Consider the following 11,623-nt stretch of genomic DNA (forward strand, 5'->3'; position numbering starts at 1 on the left):
AAAAGACATTGGTTTGGAAAATGTGGCCATCATTAACATCTAGTGAATCTTGGAGAGCTCAATCAATGATAAGCCTCATTTGCATGGAAGCAAGATGTGTCGTTTCTACCTAGTAAATATAGATCATAAAATGTGAGCATTATTTTCTTTTCTGGAAAATTTTGAAAAAGGTATTTTCGTAGACGTCCACAATTATTACTGCTTTGTTTTCTATAGTGTCCACATATGTGGAGGATGCTATTGTGATATTTTTGTTCCTGTTGACGGCTTTTGAAGCAAGAAAAGAAGATTTGAGAGGAGTAAAAGAAGGAAATAGGAGAACTGAAGGATCTCAAATTGCCCACTCTGTATATACTTGAGGTTGAACCAGATTGTACATTTCTGAGGTTCACATCTCCATCAGTCTTTTTGTCTGTTCATTTCCTGAGGGGGTGTGGAACCCAGCAGAACGAAGAGACTTTGCTATCAGAGTTGTAAAATGGTGTATTACCCTGTGAGCAATTGCACTTGGAAAGGAACCAGTAATTTATATGAGAAGTGTTTAAGATTGCCTGCTCACCCAGTGATCCATGCCAGGTCAGTTCCAGTAATGCCAGAAAACAAAAGGAGGTGCACATCCCTGGGAAAGAGACACCTTATACGCCTTAAGAGCTTGTGAAGGGAAGCACTAAAATGCCATTTTCTCAAATGAACTGGTCATTACCATTTAAAATCCTGAGGGCCGTGGAACTGGGGAGGAGAGAAAGAATTTTTCTTTTGATTTAACAGGCCTCTGAAGTACTAGTTTTAAGGGGGAGGTGTTTTGTTGTGATTGTTTCAGCCCTACGCTTCAGCAAAGGTTACATCTTGAAACAAAAGTGCGGTTTTTAACAATGAAATGGAAAAGGTTGAACACCATGGCTCTGAGAATGTACTTGGCCCATTTTAAACTTAGAAATTGACTGTTTTAAAAATGACCAGTACAAATAGTAACACAACTGTCTATTAATAATATCTATGCCAGGTTCTAAGTTGTTGTTAATTTTTTACTTGAACAGATTTTGCCAGACCAACCCCTCACGCCTCCAGTTTTCAAGAGAGGACTGTGAGATACTGGCAGGGTGTTACATTAGAAATCACTTTCTGGGCCAGCCCTGGTGGCCTAGTGGTTAAGTTCAGCATGCTCCATTTCAGCGGCTGGGGTTCGTTCCCAGGCATGGACCTATACCCCTCCTCTGTCAGTGGCCATGCTGTAGCAGTGGCTCACATACCAAAAGAGGAAGACTGGCAGCAGATGTTAGCTCAGGGCGAATCTTCCTCAGCAAAAATAAAAAATAAAAAAAAAAAATCACATTCTTCATAGCGCTTTTTATTGTTGATCAAGTTAATCAACGTACAGGCTCTGAGTATACAGGCACTTGGGGAGAGTTTGCACTGTTGCCATCCTCAGGCATGTGCCTTCCTCATATGCCATACAGTCATTTTAGTTTTTTAATCAGAGTTCAGTTCATGCACATGTCCAGCATATCTTCACTTGTATGTTTAGAGAAGAAACTAAGAAAGGGACAGTTTCCTATATGTCAGGATTTTTGATTTACTGATTGGCTGAAGATTCAGCACATCCAGGAATCTTTGCTGATTTATCCCTATGTGTGGTAATAACTTTCACCATGCATTCCAATGGGTGAGGTAATTGTCTTATGCTTTTCTACTTGTTGATATGGTTCTCTTCAGGTGGTCTCAAGTAATTTCTACTCCTTTTGGATAGCTAGTATAATGCCTAACACTTGCTGGGTGCTCAATAAATGTCAGCTGGGTAATTAAAATTGCTTTTATGTTATGCCATCCATTCCCTTCGTCCCCAAATTGTGTAAACTGCTCATTCTCCAAGTCATGTGTTGTTTGATTCAGACCAGGATATTAAAGACTAACAAAATTTTACATATGCTCATTTCTGTTGTAATGTACTGCTAATTTAGGAAAACTCTCAAGGCAAAAATCCAGAGATGCTAGTAAATTGGGTTTCAAAGAGCTGGAAAAGAGAATCATAGACCCATAACAAAAGCTCACATCTGACACTGGTACAGAAAGAATCCTCTTAGTCGTCCAAGGAGCCACTGGGGAGGGTTGAGTCTTCACCAAGACTGAAAATATGTGAGGCTGTACTCTGAAGTGCTGCTACAGATGATGAGGACAGGTAGGTTTGTTTGTGAAATTCTACCTCCCAAATGTGAGTAAGAAGGAGGCATGTGCAACAATTTGTACAGTCTTTACTTTAACCACCATCACTTTAATGGACATAACATTCTCTGTTATACAAAGCATACTTTTTGTGTGTGTACTGACAGTATACTCGTTGCTGAGGATGTAGAGAAGAAAAAGATACTCATCCTGATCAGACTTTCATATACATTCTCTCAGTTGAGTCTTACTGCCTTAACTTCATTGAAATTGTGTGTTAGGGGAGCCTAGAAGATTATTTAATCCTAGGACTGCAGATCTCATCCTGCCATTTCCCTATCCGATGAGGATGCCAGACATCACAAATTGTTCTCAGATCCTTCCCTGAGAGCTCAGAGACAATCTCAGAGACATTCCCAGCATGGAAGTGTAGGCACCCTTTCACTACCAGCCCATTTGATTCATCCTTATATATCATCCTTTATCTTGCAAAAGAGGAAACTGACAATTAACAAAATATGAAGACTTCCCCTTATACTCACAGCTAGTTGAGGCTTAAGCCAGGTATTAAACTCAAGTCCTCACTGAATTTTTTCCCCCAACTATCCTTGAAGGAGACCTTTTTGAGGTGAGCAGGGGAATTTTTTTCATTTCATATGTAAAGGAACTATAAAAATAATAGACTGGCACAGGTGGATCTAGATTCATGGTTCTCTGCCTTTTTCTACCACTGTATAATGAATTTCCATAAGCTCTAACAGAGCTACTGATGTGTTCTCCGTGGCTGCTTAGATGTTTGCGCTCATGTGCTACAATGCAGCATGATGAGGATGGAGAGTCTTGAAAAAGAGTTGGGGAAATACTGTTATTTCAAGGGCAAGATTTTGAGATCCTGAGAAATACTGAACCAGTACGTGATATCAAAACTTAGTCAAACTGCAAAAACCCCTGGGGCTCCTTGACTTTTGTGACTATCTCTGGTTTCCTTTGGTTAAAAAATGAGAGCATCCACCAGTAAAAGTCACCTGTTGAAGTCCTTTGCAAACTCTGGCATTAAACCAGCAGTTGACTGTGTAAACACATTACTTTTCCGTAGTCTCTTACCAGCTTTAGTTTGCTTTTCCATAGGGTACTATTCAGCCTCTTTCTCCTATCCTTTTTCATCCTGATTTCAAGAAAGCTCACTTTCTATTTCTTTTCCAAGAGATGATTCGGGAATCACTCACAGCTATTCCCAACAGAGCCATAGCATGCCCTCCTGCTGCCCCATTTAAATAGTCTGAACTGTGTGGCTTTTTCATTTACTCTCCCTTTAGATGGAAGCTGCAAAGTAGAGAAGGCTTGAATGGCCTGTGTCTTCAAAGAAGCGCCTTGAGCTCTGGAATGCAACAAAGTGGGAGAGACCACTGAGCACTAGGAAATGTCAACAATGAGAGGGAGACGCCTGGGCAGGTGGATTGGGGCCTTACTCTAGGCATTTTCTAGGACAAGGCAATCAACTCAGCTGAACAAGAAAATGGGTATTTTTCCCACAGAAACTAATTTAGCTGATTTTGAAACACATTGATAACAGCATGTGCATAAATTTCAGTACATGCTTACCAGGTGGTTCTATGTTATATTTTTATGTAAGTGATTTGATTGACAAATTGATGATAGTTATTACTAAAGAAGAATTAAAATGTGCAATAGTCTGAACATTTTGATCCTAATAGGAGACTTTAGTACTTGACTGAATAAAGCTTAAAAAAAGACATAGGATCAAACTAATTTTTTTTTTTTTAAAGATTTTATTTTTTCCTTTTTCTCCCCAAAGCCCCCCGGTACATAGTTGTGTATTCTTCGTTGTGGGTTCTTCTAGTTGTGGCATGTGGGACGCTGCCTCAGCGTGGTCTGATGAGCAGTGCCATGTCCGCGCCCAGGATTCGAACTAACGAAACACTGGGCCGCCTGCAGCGGAGCGCGCGAACTTAACCACTCGGCCACGGGGCCAGCCCAGGATCAAACTAATTTTAATAGCTAAAATGCATTTACACTTATTTGTACTCTATTTCAAGTTGAATTTAAAAGAAAGCAAAAATGTTCCCAAATGCTATATGCCAGTAGTAGCAATTAGGAGTTTAATTAATTCTAAGCATAGAATATGAAAATACAGAATTAGTAATCTATAATTGATAAGATTCATTGTAAATAGGTATTAGATGGAGCATTCATCAACTAAACAAATAGTATTTTATATACAAATGTAGAGAGAGAAATTCATGTCTTCAATGTTTCTTTTGACCTTAGTATTCAGCAGTAATCATCTTCAGTTTCTTGATATTTCAGTTTTCTTAGCCAAAATGTTCTAATAATCTGATTACTACTTGTTGAATATCCAAAAGAAGCCTCCCGATCAGGAATTGTCAAATGTAAATGTGCAAAGTGATGTTCATACACACTGGATTTATGCATGTTAATATTATTAGTCATCATAAGACATTCAAAATCGACATTAAAGTAAGTAATGCTGTATTTGAAGGCCTCTAGATGTGTATGGCACTTATGCTGAACATTTTTAAAGAGAATGTCTCCTATGAAAATGTACTTATATTTTTACAGTTTGATAATCTTTTATTTTAATGATATGATTGCTAAAATGTCTCTTTATAGTTTAGCTACACAGAAACAGTTTCAAAGAATTGCTTTACACACACCCATGGACACACACACACTCACATGCCTACTTTCAGAATTTTCTAAATAGTAATTACTTCTTTAGATTTGTAGTCTATAACTCATGGTATTTTTGGTATCCAAAAATATTTACTTTTTGCTTCCATTTAAGTAATTTTAGTCTAAAAGCACTTACTAATCATAACAACACAGCAGAGTTTGTTTTGTAAACATTTACTTTCTTATTAGCCTTTGTTTTCCAATACAATGCTTTAAAAATATCCTCTGTTGTATAAAGGACATTGTTGCAAAAAGGCAGCTCAAAACTTGTCCTTCCCTTCCTTTCATTGATCTGTTGCCTGTTAAGTAATATGAACAGCTGTCTCTAGCTCACCCACAAGCAGGCTGAACATCATAATAAGGTAGTGTTACTGGCCCACATCTATGAATGATTATACAGAGGGTGCCAGTTCTTTTCCATTAAAGATAAGATAACAAACATACCATAGAGAAGAAAACTGGTTAGCAAAAGCAAGCGAGTGCTTCTGTAAGGTTTAGTCACTTCTCTGGTAACCCCTGAGTTTCTCTTTCAGTTGGGTTTCCAATAAGGTGAAGGTGCCCTCTGTAGGAGACTTCCAGTAAATGCTGCTTCTTTCTATCTGGGTGACAACACACAAGTCATTTTCCCTCCTTTCCAGTTTATAAACAAACAATCACAGTGTCTGTGTTAACACAGTTTGAAGTCTTTATAAATCCTAGAGGGAAATTAGGATAAAGCCTACAATCGACTATGTAAATCTAGTGCCTTTTCAAAAAGAGAGAAATTGAACACAGAGAAAGTTGTACGGCACATTGGTGTTTGATATTTACTGACATTGTGGTACATAATAGGGTGAGTATTATAAATTCAGACAAGTTACTGAAAGCAGAAAAACAGAAGGTCTTGGCATAGTTGAGTGAAAAGTGGATCTAAACAGAAGAATCTACAAGCGGAGAGACACATTCACCACCTAATAAATATACCTCCCCAAAAGGTCTTCTTATCTTCCCTTCTTATAAAGGTTACCATAATGCAGATTCATTATCAGTCCCACTGGGTAGCATATAGCTTCGTAAGAAATTGCTTTTGTTAGCATGCTCATAGAAAGAGATTAGCTATTTCACCAGATCTCTTGGGGCTATTTGAAATTTTGGGAATTCTCTCTGTAATTTAAAATGGAAGTTAAAGCCAATGTGAATAGACTAGGGAAAATCTCACAAATTAAACCTTTCCATCTGGAAATTTCTTCATCACTCATTACCAAAGTACAAGCTGAAATCACATTTGTTACAGGCAGGAGAAGTTTCATCAGTGATGATGCAATCATATGTATATTAATGTTTTAATAATTAAGCATTTTGGTTGCAAATAAAAACCTAAAATTTAAATGCTTAACAGCATTTTGGATTTAATTTTTGGTCTTTATTGACTTTGCATATTACCTAGAGCTTCCCACTGAAGCCATCTATTTACATGTTTTGGACTATGACTCCAGCCCCTATGGAATGTGTGTAGAAGAAGCTGTCACCTGCATTGCAAGTTAGGGGATAAACAAGTAGGCATGGAGCGTATGAGAAGGGAATATCTGCTTCCTTTTACCTATCTGACTGCATTTGTCCTTTAATACCAGCTCAGACATCCCTTCTCTGTGAATCTGTATTCCCATAGCACCAGGTATAGACCTCAATGGCAGTATTTATAGAGCAATTACTATATGCTAGGCACTGCATTAAATAGCGTACATAGATTATCTCATTTAATTCTTACAACACATGAGAAGGAAAGGCAATTGTTATTATCCCAGAACAAAAATAAGGAAACTGAAGGTTGAGAGGTTATGTTACTTGCCCAGTCTACCCCTAGGCCTGCTTTCTTTTCCACTATGACCTATTCCCTTCTGGTTGCACTTCTTTTCCCATCTGACTGTCGTTCACATGCTCAACTTATTTGGGTCCCTGTTTTTCTAACACAACTGCCTGTTGAATCCCCAACCAGGACTAACACAGCAATCTGTGTTCACTCTGGATGACTGAGCATTGCTAAAGACTCTCTCACAGCTATGCAGATTGGTATCCTTAATTACTCATGACTCTTAGTTACAAGCTTTAAATTTAAGCTAGTTTATCCAGAAAGGGTGCTGAATAAGCTCACATCATCACATTAATAGGAGGTCAAGGCTCCAGTTAGTCTCAGAGATGACTGCAACCACAGATTCAATACCACCTCATGTTGTCTCTGATCTCTGAAGACACAGTTTTGGGGATCTCTTCCTCAGTTTTTCAGTCTGGCTTCTTCCATACAGCAGGATTCAAGGTGCCTAGCAGTAACCATGCTCAGCGCTTCTAACTGCACCCCCACAGATAGATTGAGATTAGCTTACTTGATACCTAAGGTCAGAAATCCAAGAAAGGGCTCTGGTTGGGTTACTTTGGGACAGATAAACATTTCTGGGTGAATAAACATGTCCAGGGCAATGTTAGCCAGTGGTTAAGAAGGTGTAGGTTGTGAAGAAAGACACCTAGAATTGAAAACCTGGTCTGTGTATGACCTGGGACAAGTTTATATCTCTGGGCCTCAATTTCCTTATCTGAAAAAGGGGAGATGACAATAGTACCTACTTAATTGCATTGTTATGATGACTAAATAAGTGAATATAAAAGACTTTGCATAGTGGCTGGTTCTGAACATGTTAGTTATCACTGATCACTCAGGTTTTAGGATTGGTTCAGGTTGAGACAGATATCCATTCACAGATCAATCACGGTAGCCAACGAGGCAGAGTAATTTTAGAGCATTACTGATCACACTTGAGGCATATGCTTAGTCTGAGGGCTGACAAATTTTCTAGACGGGGTAGACTTTTCCAGATGAAGGCTTGAGGAGTGCTAGACAGGCAAATCAGCAGATGCCCGCTCTACAACTATGAAAAATGTACGATCTCCTATCCCAAAGGAGGGCCGCTCAACAATCTTTTTTACGTGTCCTTGATCAGCTCCATCTCTCCTTCCTCTCGGTGATAATTCTAAAACTTCTTCAAATTTTAGAACCAACTCCTCATGTACCAGATCCATATTGCCTAATAACACTCCTTCTATTGCAACAGGAAATTTAAACTTGTCCAGTATTCACCTTTTCTTGCCTGGACTGTTGCTAGAGCCTCCTAGCTCGCTCCCTTTCCCAGTCTCACCCTTCATCCATCCACATTATTTCCACATCCACACTGGAACTTGTGTATCTTCAATATAAATCTGGTCATACAGTTCACATACTTAAAATTCTTCAATGGCACGTCTTCACTTTCAGGATGAAGTCCAAGGTCATACTGAGCATGACCTAGAAGACTTTCTCTACCTCCCTTGTCTTGTATTCAAATACTCTCATGCATAATTTTTATTTCTGAAAGTCTAAAGTGCCAAATTTGTAAATTAAATTATCTTACTCTTCTGGCGAAAATACTTCCATTGCTTCTCATTACACTTCGAACAGTTCTCTGTTCTTTTCCTTCATGGTATTATTCATAGCTGGTAATTTTACATTGGGTTGTATACTTTTTTATTGTATGACTATCTCTACTGGTAATAACTTCTTTCAGAACATTTCTATTTTATTCCTTATGGTATTCTCTGTCTAGTATAGTGATTGGTATATAGAAGGTGTACAATATTCGTTGAAAAATTAATGACCTATTGCTATTAATACTGTTATTTCATGTCTGGCTTTTTGCTTATAACTACCTCTTCCAATATTTATTTGCTTTGGTAACTCTGTCTCATCCATCAGGACGTCTCTCCAAGAAACATTCTCCAAACCCGCAAAAAAGCAAACTATCTCATATCTATGCTATCACATTATCCTGTGTATATCTCTATTTTATTTGTTATGCCTTATGTCTGTCTTCATTAATGGTACAGAATAGATCTCAATCATCTTTTAATCATCACTGAGCATGATGCTTAACATATAACAATCCTCAAGGTGAACTTTGCTTTCTTTAAGACACAGATTAAACTTCACCTGAATGACCAAATTTTGAATGAACGAAATATTAAAGAATAAATTACTTAAATAATTATATTCTACCTCTTCGTTAATAACTTGCCTGATAATATGAGCCTAAATGCTTTCCCTCTTTTTATCTTTTATTTTATCTACTATTTAGCTACTAATACAATGTCTGTGAAATTCGTTAAAATTATTGCCTTCAATTACTATTTTCACCTTGGACAATTTAAATTTTGAATGGGTTTGTATCTCATTTTTTCATCTCACCAGCTAGAGAGTAGGGGATTTTGTCCTAGATAATCCTAGAAAAAGGCACATATACATACAATGTAAATTTGAAGTATACATAAATTCAGAGGCTTTAGAATACCTAGTCTACTATATCAGTTAGATTTTTCTGTATAACAGTACAACCCAGAACTTTGTGACTTAAAAAAAATCACTATTTCATTTATTTTGTGCTTTAGTGGGAAGGCTGGGATGGTACTACTCGTCCAGGTCAGCTCAGGTGGGTTGTATGGTCTACAGTGGTTTCATTATGTGTCTGGTGATTAGCATATCGGTTGGGCTAGGGTTTCACCAGGCAGTTGTGTTGGCTGTGGGTATTCTTGTACATGTTACTAACAGACATATACAAAAAAAAAAAGTACTATGACCTGAATTGTGTCCCCGAAAATTCATATGTTGAGGTCTTAACCCCCCAATGTAACTGTATTTGGAGATAAGATCTTTTAGGAGGTAATTAAGAATAAATAAAATCACTAAGGTGGGGTCTTAATCTGATAGAGTTGGTGGCTTTATGAGAAGTGGAAGAGAGAGACATCCTTCTCTCCCTCTCCAGGAACACACATCAAGGAAAGGCCATGTGAAGACACAGCAAGAAGGTGGTTGTCTGCAAGCCAGGAAAGGAGCTCTCACCAAAATCTCAATCAGCCAGCACCTTGATCTTGGACTTGCCAGCCTCCAGAACTATGAGAAACAAATATCTGTTGTTTAAGCCATGAAACCTATGATTTTATTACAGTATCCTGAGCAGACTAAGACACCAAGGTATATACCTAGGAGTAGATTTGCATAATAATAGGGTGTACACATCTTCAAATGGATTAAATAGGGTCAAATTGTTCCACATCCTTCCCAACACCTGATATTCTAAAACTTTTGTAGTTTGGCCAGTCAGGTGGGTATGAAATGGAAACCAAATGCAGTTTTAATTTACACTTCCTTATTACTAAGACTGAGTATTTTCTCATATGCTTTTTGGCCATTTGGATTTTCTTCTTCTGTCAAGTGTCTGCTCTTTTGCCCATTAAAAATTGCACCATTTATGCTTTTCTTTTTGATGTATAGAATTTATTTATATATTTTGAATCCTTTGGCAGTTATATGTGTTGGAAATATATTTCCCTCAGTCTGTGGCTTATATTTTCATGCTCTTTGTGATAGTTTTTGATGAACAGACTTTTCTAATTTTAATATAGTCAAAATTCTTATTTTTATTTATAGATTTCTCTTTTTCTTAATACAGTCAAATTCCTGTTTCATTCTTTATAGATTTCTCTTTCTGTGTCTTGCATAAGGAATTTTTCTTACCCTAAGAACACAAAATTGTTCTTATTTTTTTCTAAAATTTTGTTTCTTCCTTTATATATTTAAGTCTTTAATACAGTGGATGTTGATGGGTTTAAGAGCCAAGATAGACAAGCGGGGAGAGGCGGGCAAAGGGTGTTGCTACTGGCATCTAGTGGGTAGAGGCCAGGAATGCTGCTAAATATCCTGCAATGCCCAGGATTATCCCTCTCGGCAAAGAATTATCTGGACCAAAATGTCAATAGTACCAAGGCTGAAGAATCCTTGGAGTAGTGCTTTGCCTAGTACAACCTTAATCAGGATTCTTAAGTTTTTCACGTGTGCCTAAAAAGAAAGTATACTCCACAATTGTGATGTAATTGATTTCTGTATTTTATCTGCTTCTTTAATATAATGTTGTTAATTTTGTGGTTCAAGCTTTCATAATAGTACTGCTTACTTGACTACACGATTTATATCATTATTGTGAGAACTGTGCTAAAATCTCCCAGTATGTGGATTAATCTAGTTCTTATACTTATGTCAACTCTAGCTTTAAAGAATTTGAGGTTCTTTTGTTAGGTGATACAAGGTTAGGATTCTTATGTCTTTCTGGTGAATGAAAATGTTTATCATTTTTAAGAGACTATCATTTTCTCTGATAATGCATTTTTCCTTAAGTCTATTCTATCTAATAGATTTTTATAAACACATCTGAGTTTTAATTTGTTTATGATTCACCTGTTATAATCCTTATGATTTATTTTATATTTTCAATGTCCTTACATTTTAGGGTGTCTCCTAGAAACAGTATGGAGCAACTTTATTTATTTTTATGGTACTAATTGATTTTTTAAAAATTGTGATAAAATAGGGGCTGGCTCCGTGGCCGAGTGGTTAAGCTCTCCCGCTCTGCTGCTGCGGCCCAGGGTTCGGATCCTGGGCGCGGACATGGCACTTCTCGTCAGGCCACGTTGAGGTGGCGTCCCACATCCCACAACTAGAAGGACCTGCAACTAAGATATACAACTGTGTACACGGGGGGTTTGGGGAGATAAAGCAGAAAAAAAAAAAAAGAGAGGAAGATTGGCAACAGTTGTTTGCCCAGGTGCCAATCTTTAAAAAAAAAAAATTGTGATAAAATATATATAACCTAAAATTTACCACCTTAATCATTTTTAAGTGTACAGTACAGTC

This window comes from Equus caballus, chromosome 17 (genome assembly GCF_041296265.1).
Source record: "Equus caballus isolate H_3958 breed thoroughbred chromosome 17, TB-T2T, whole genome shotgun sequence".
Taxonomy (NCBI): Eukaryota; Metazoa; Chordata; class Mammalia; order Perissodactyla; family Equidae; genus Equus; species Equus caballus.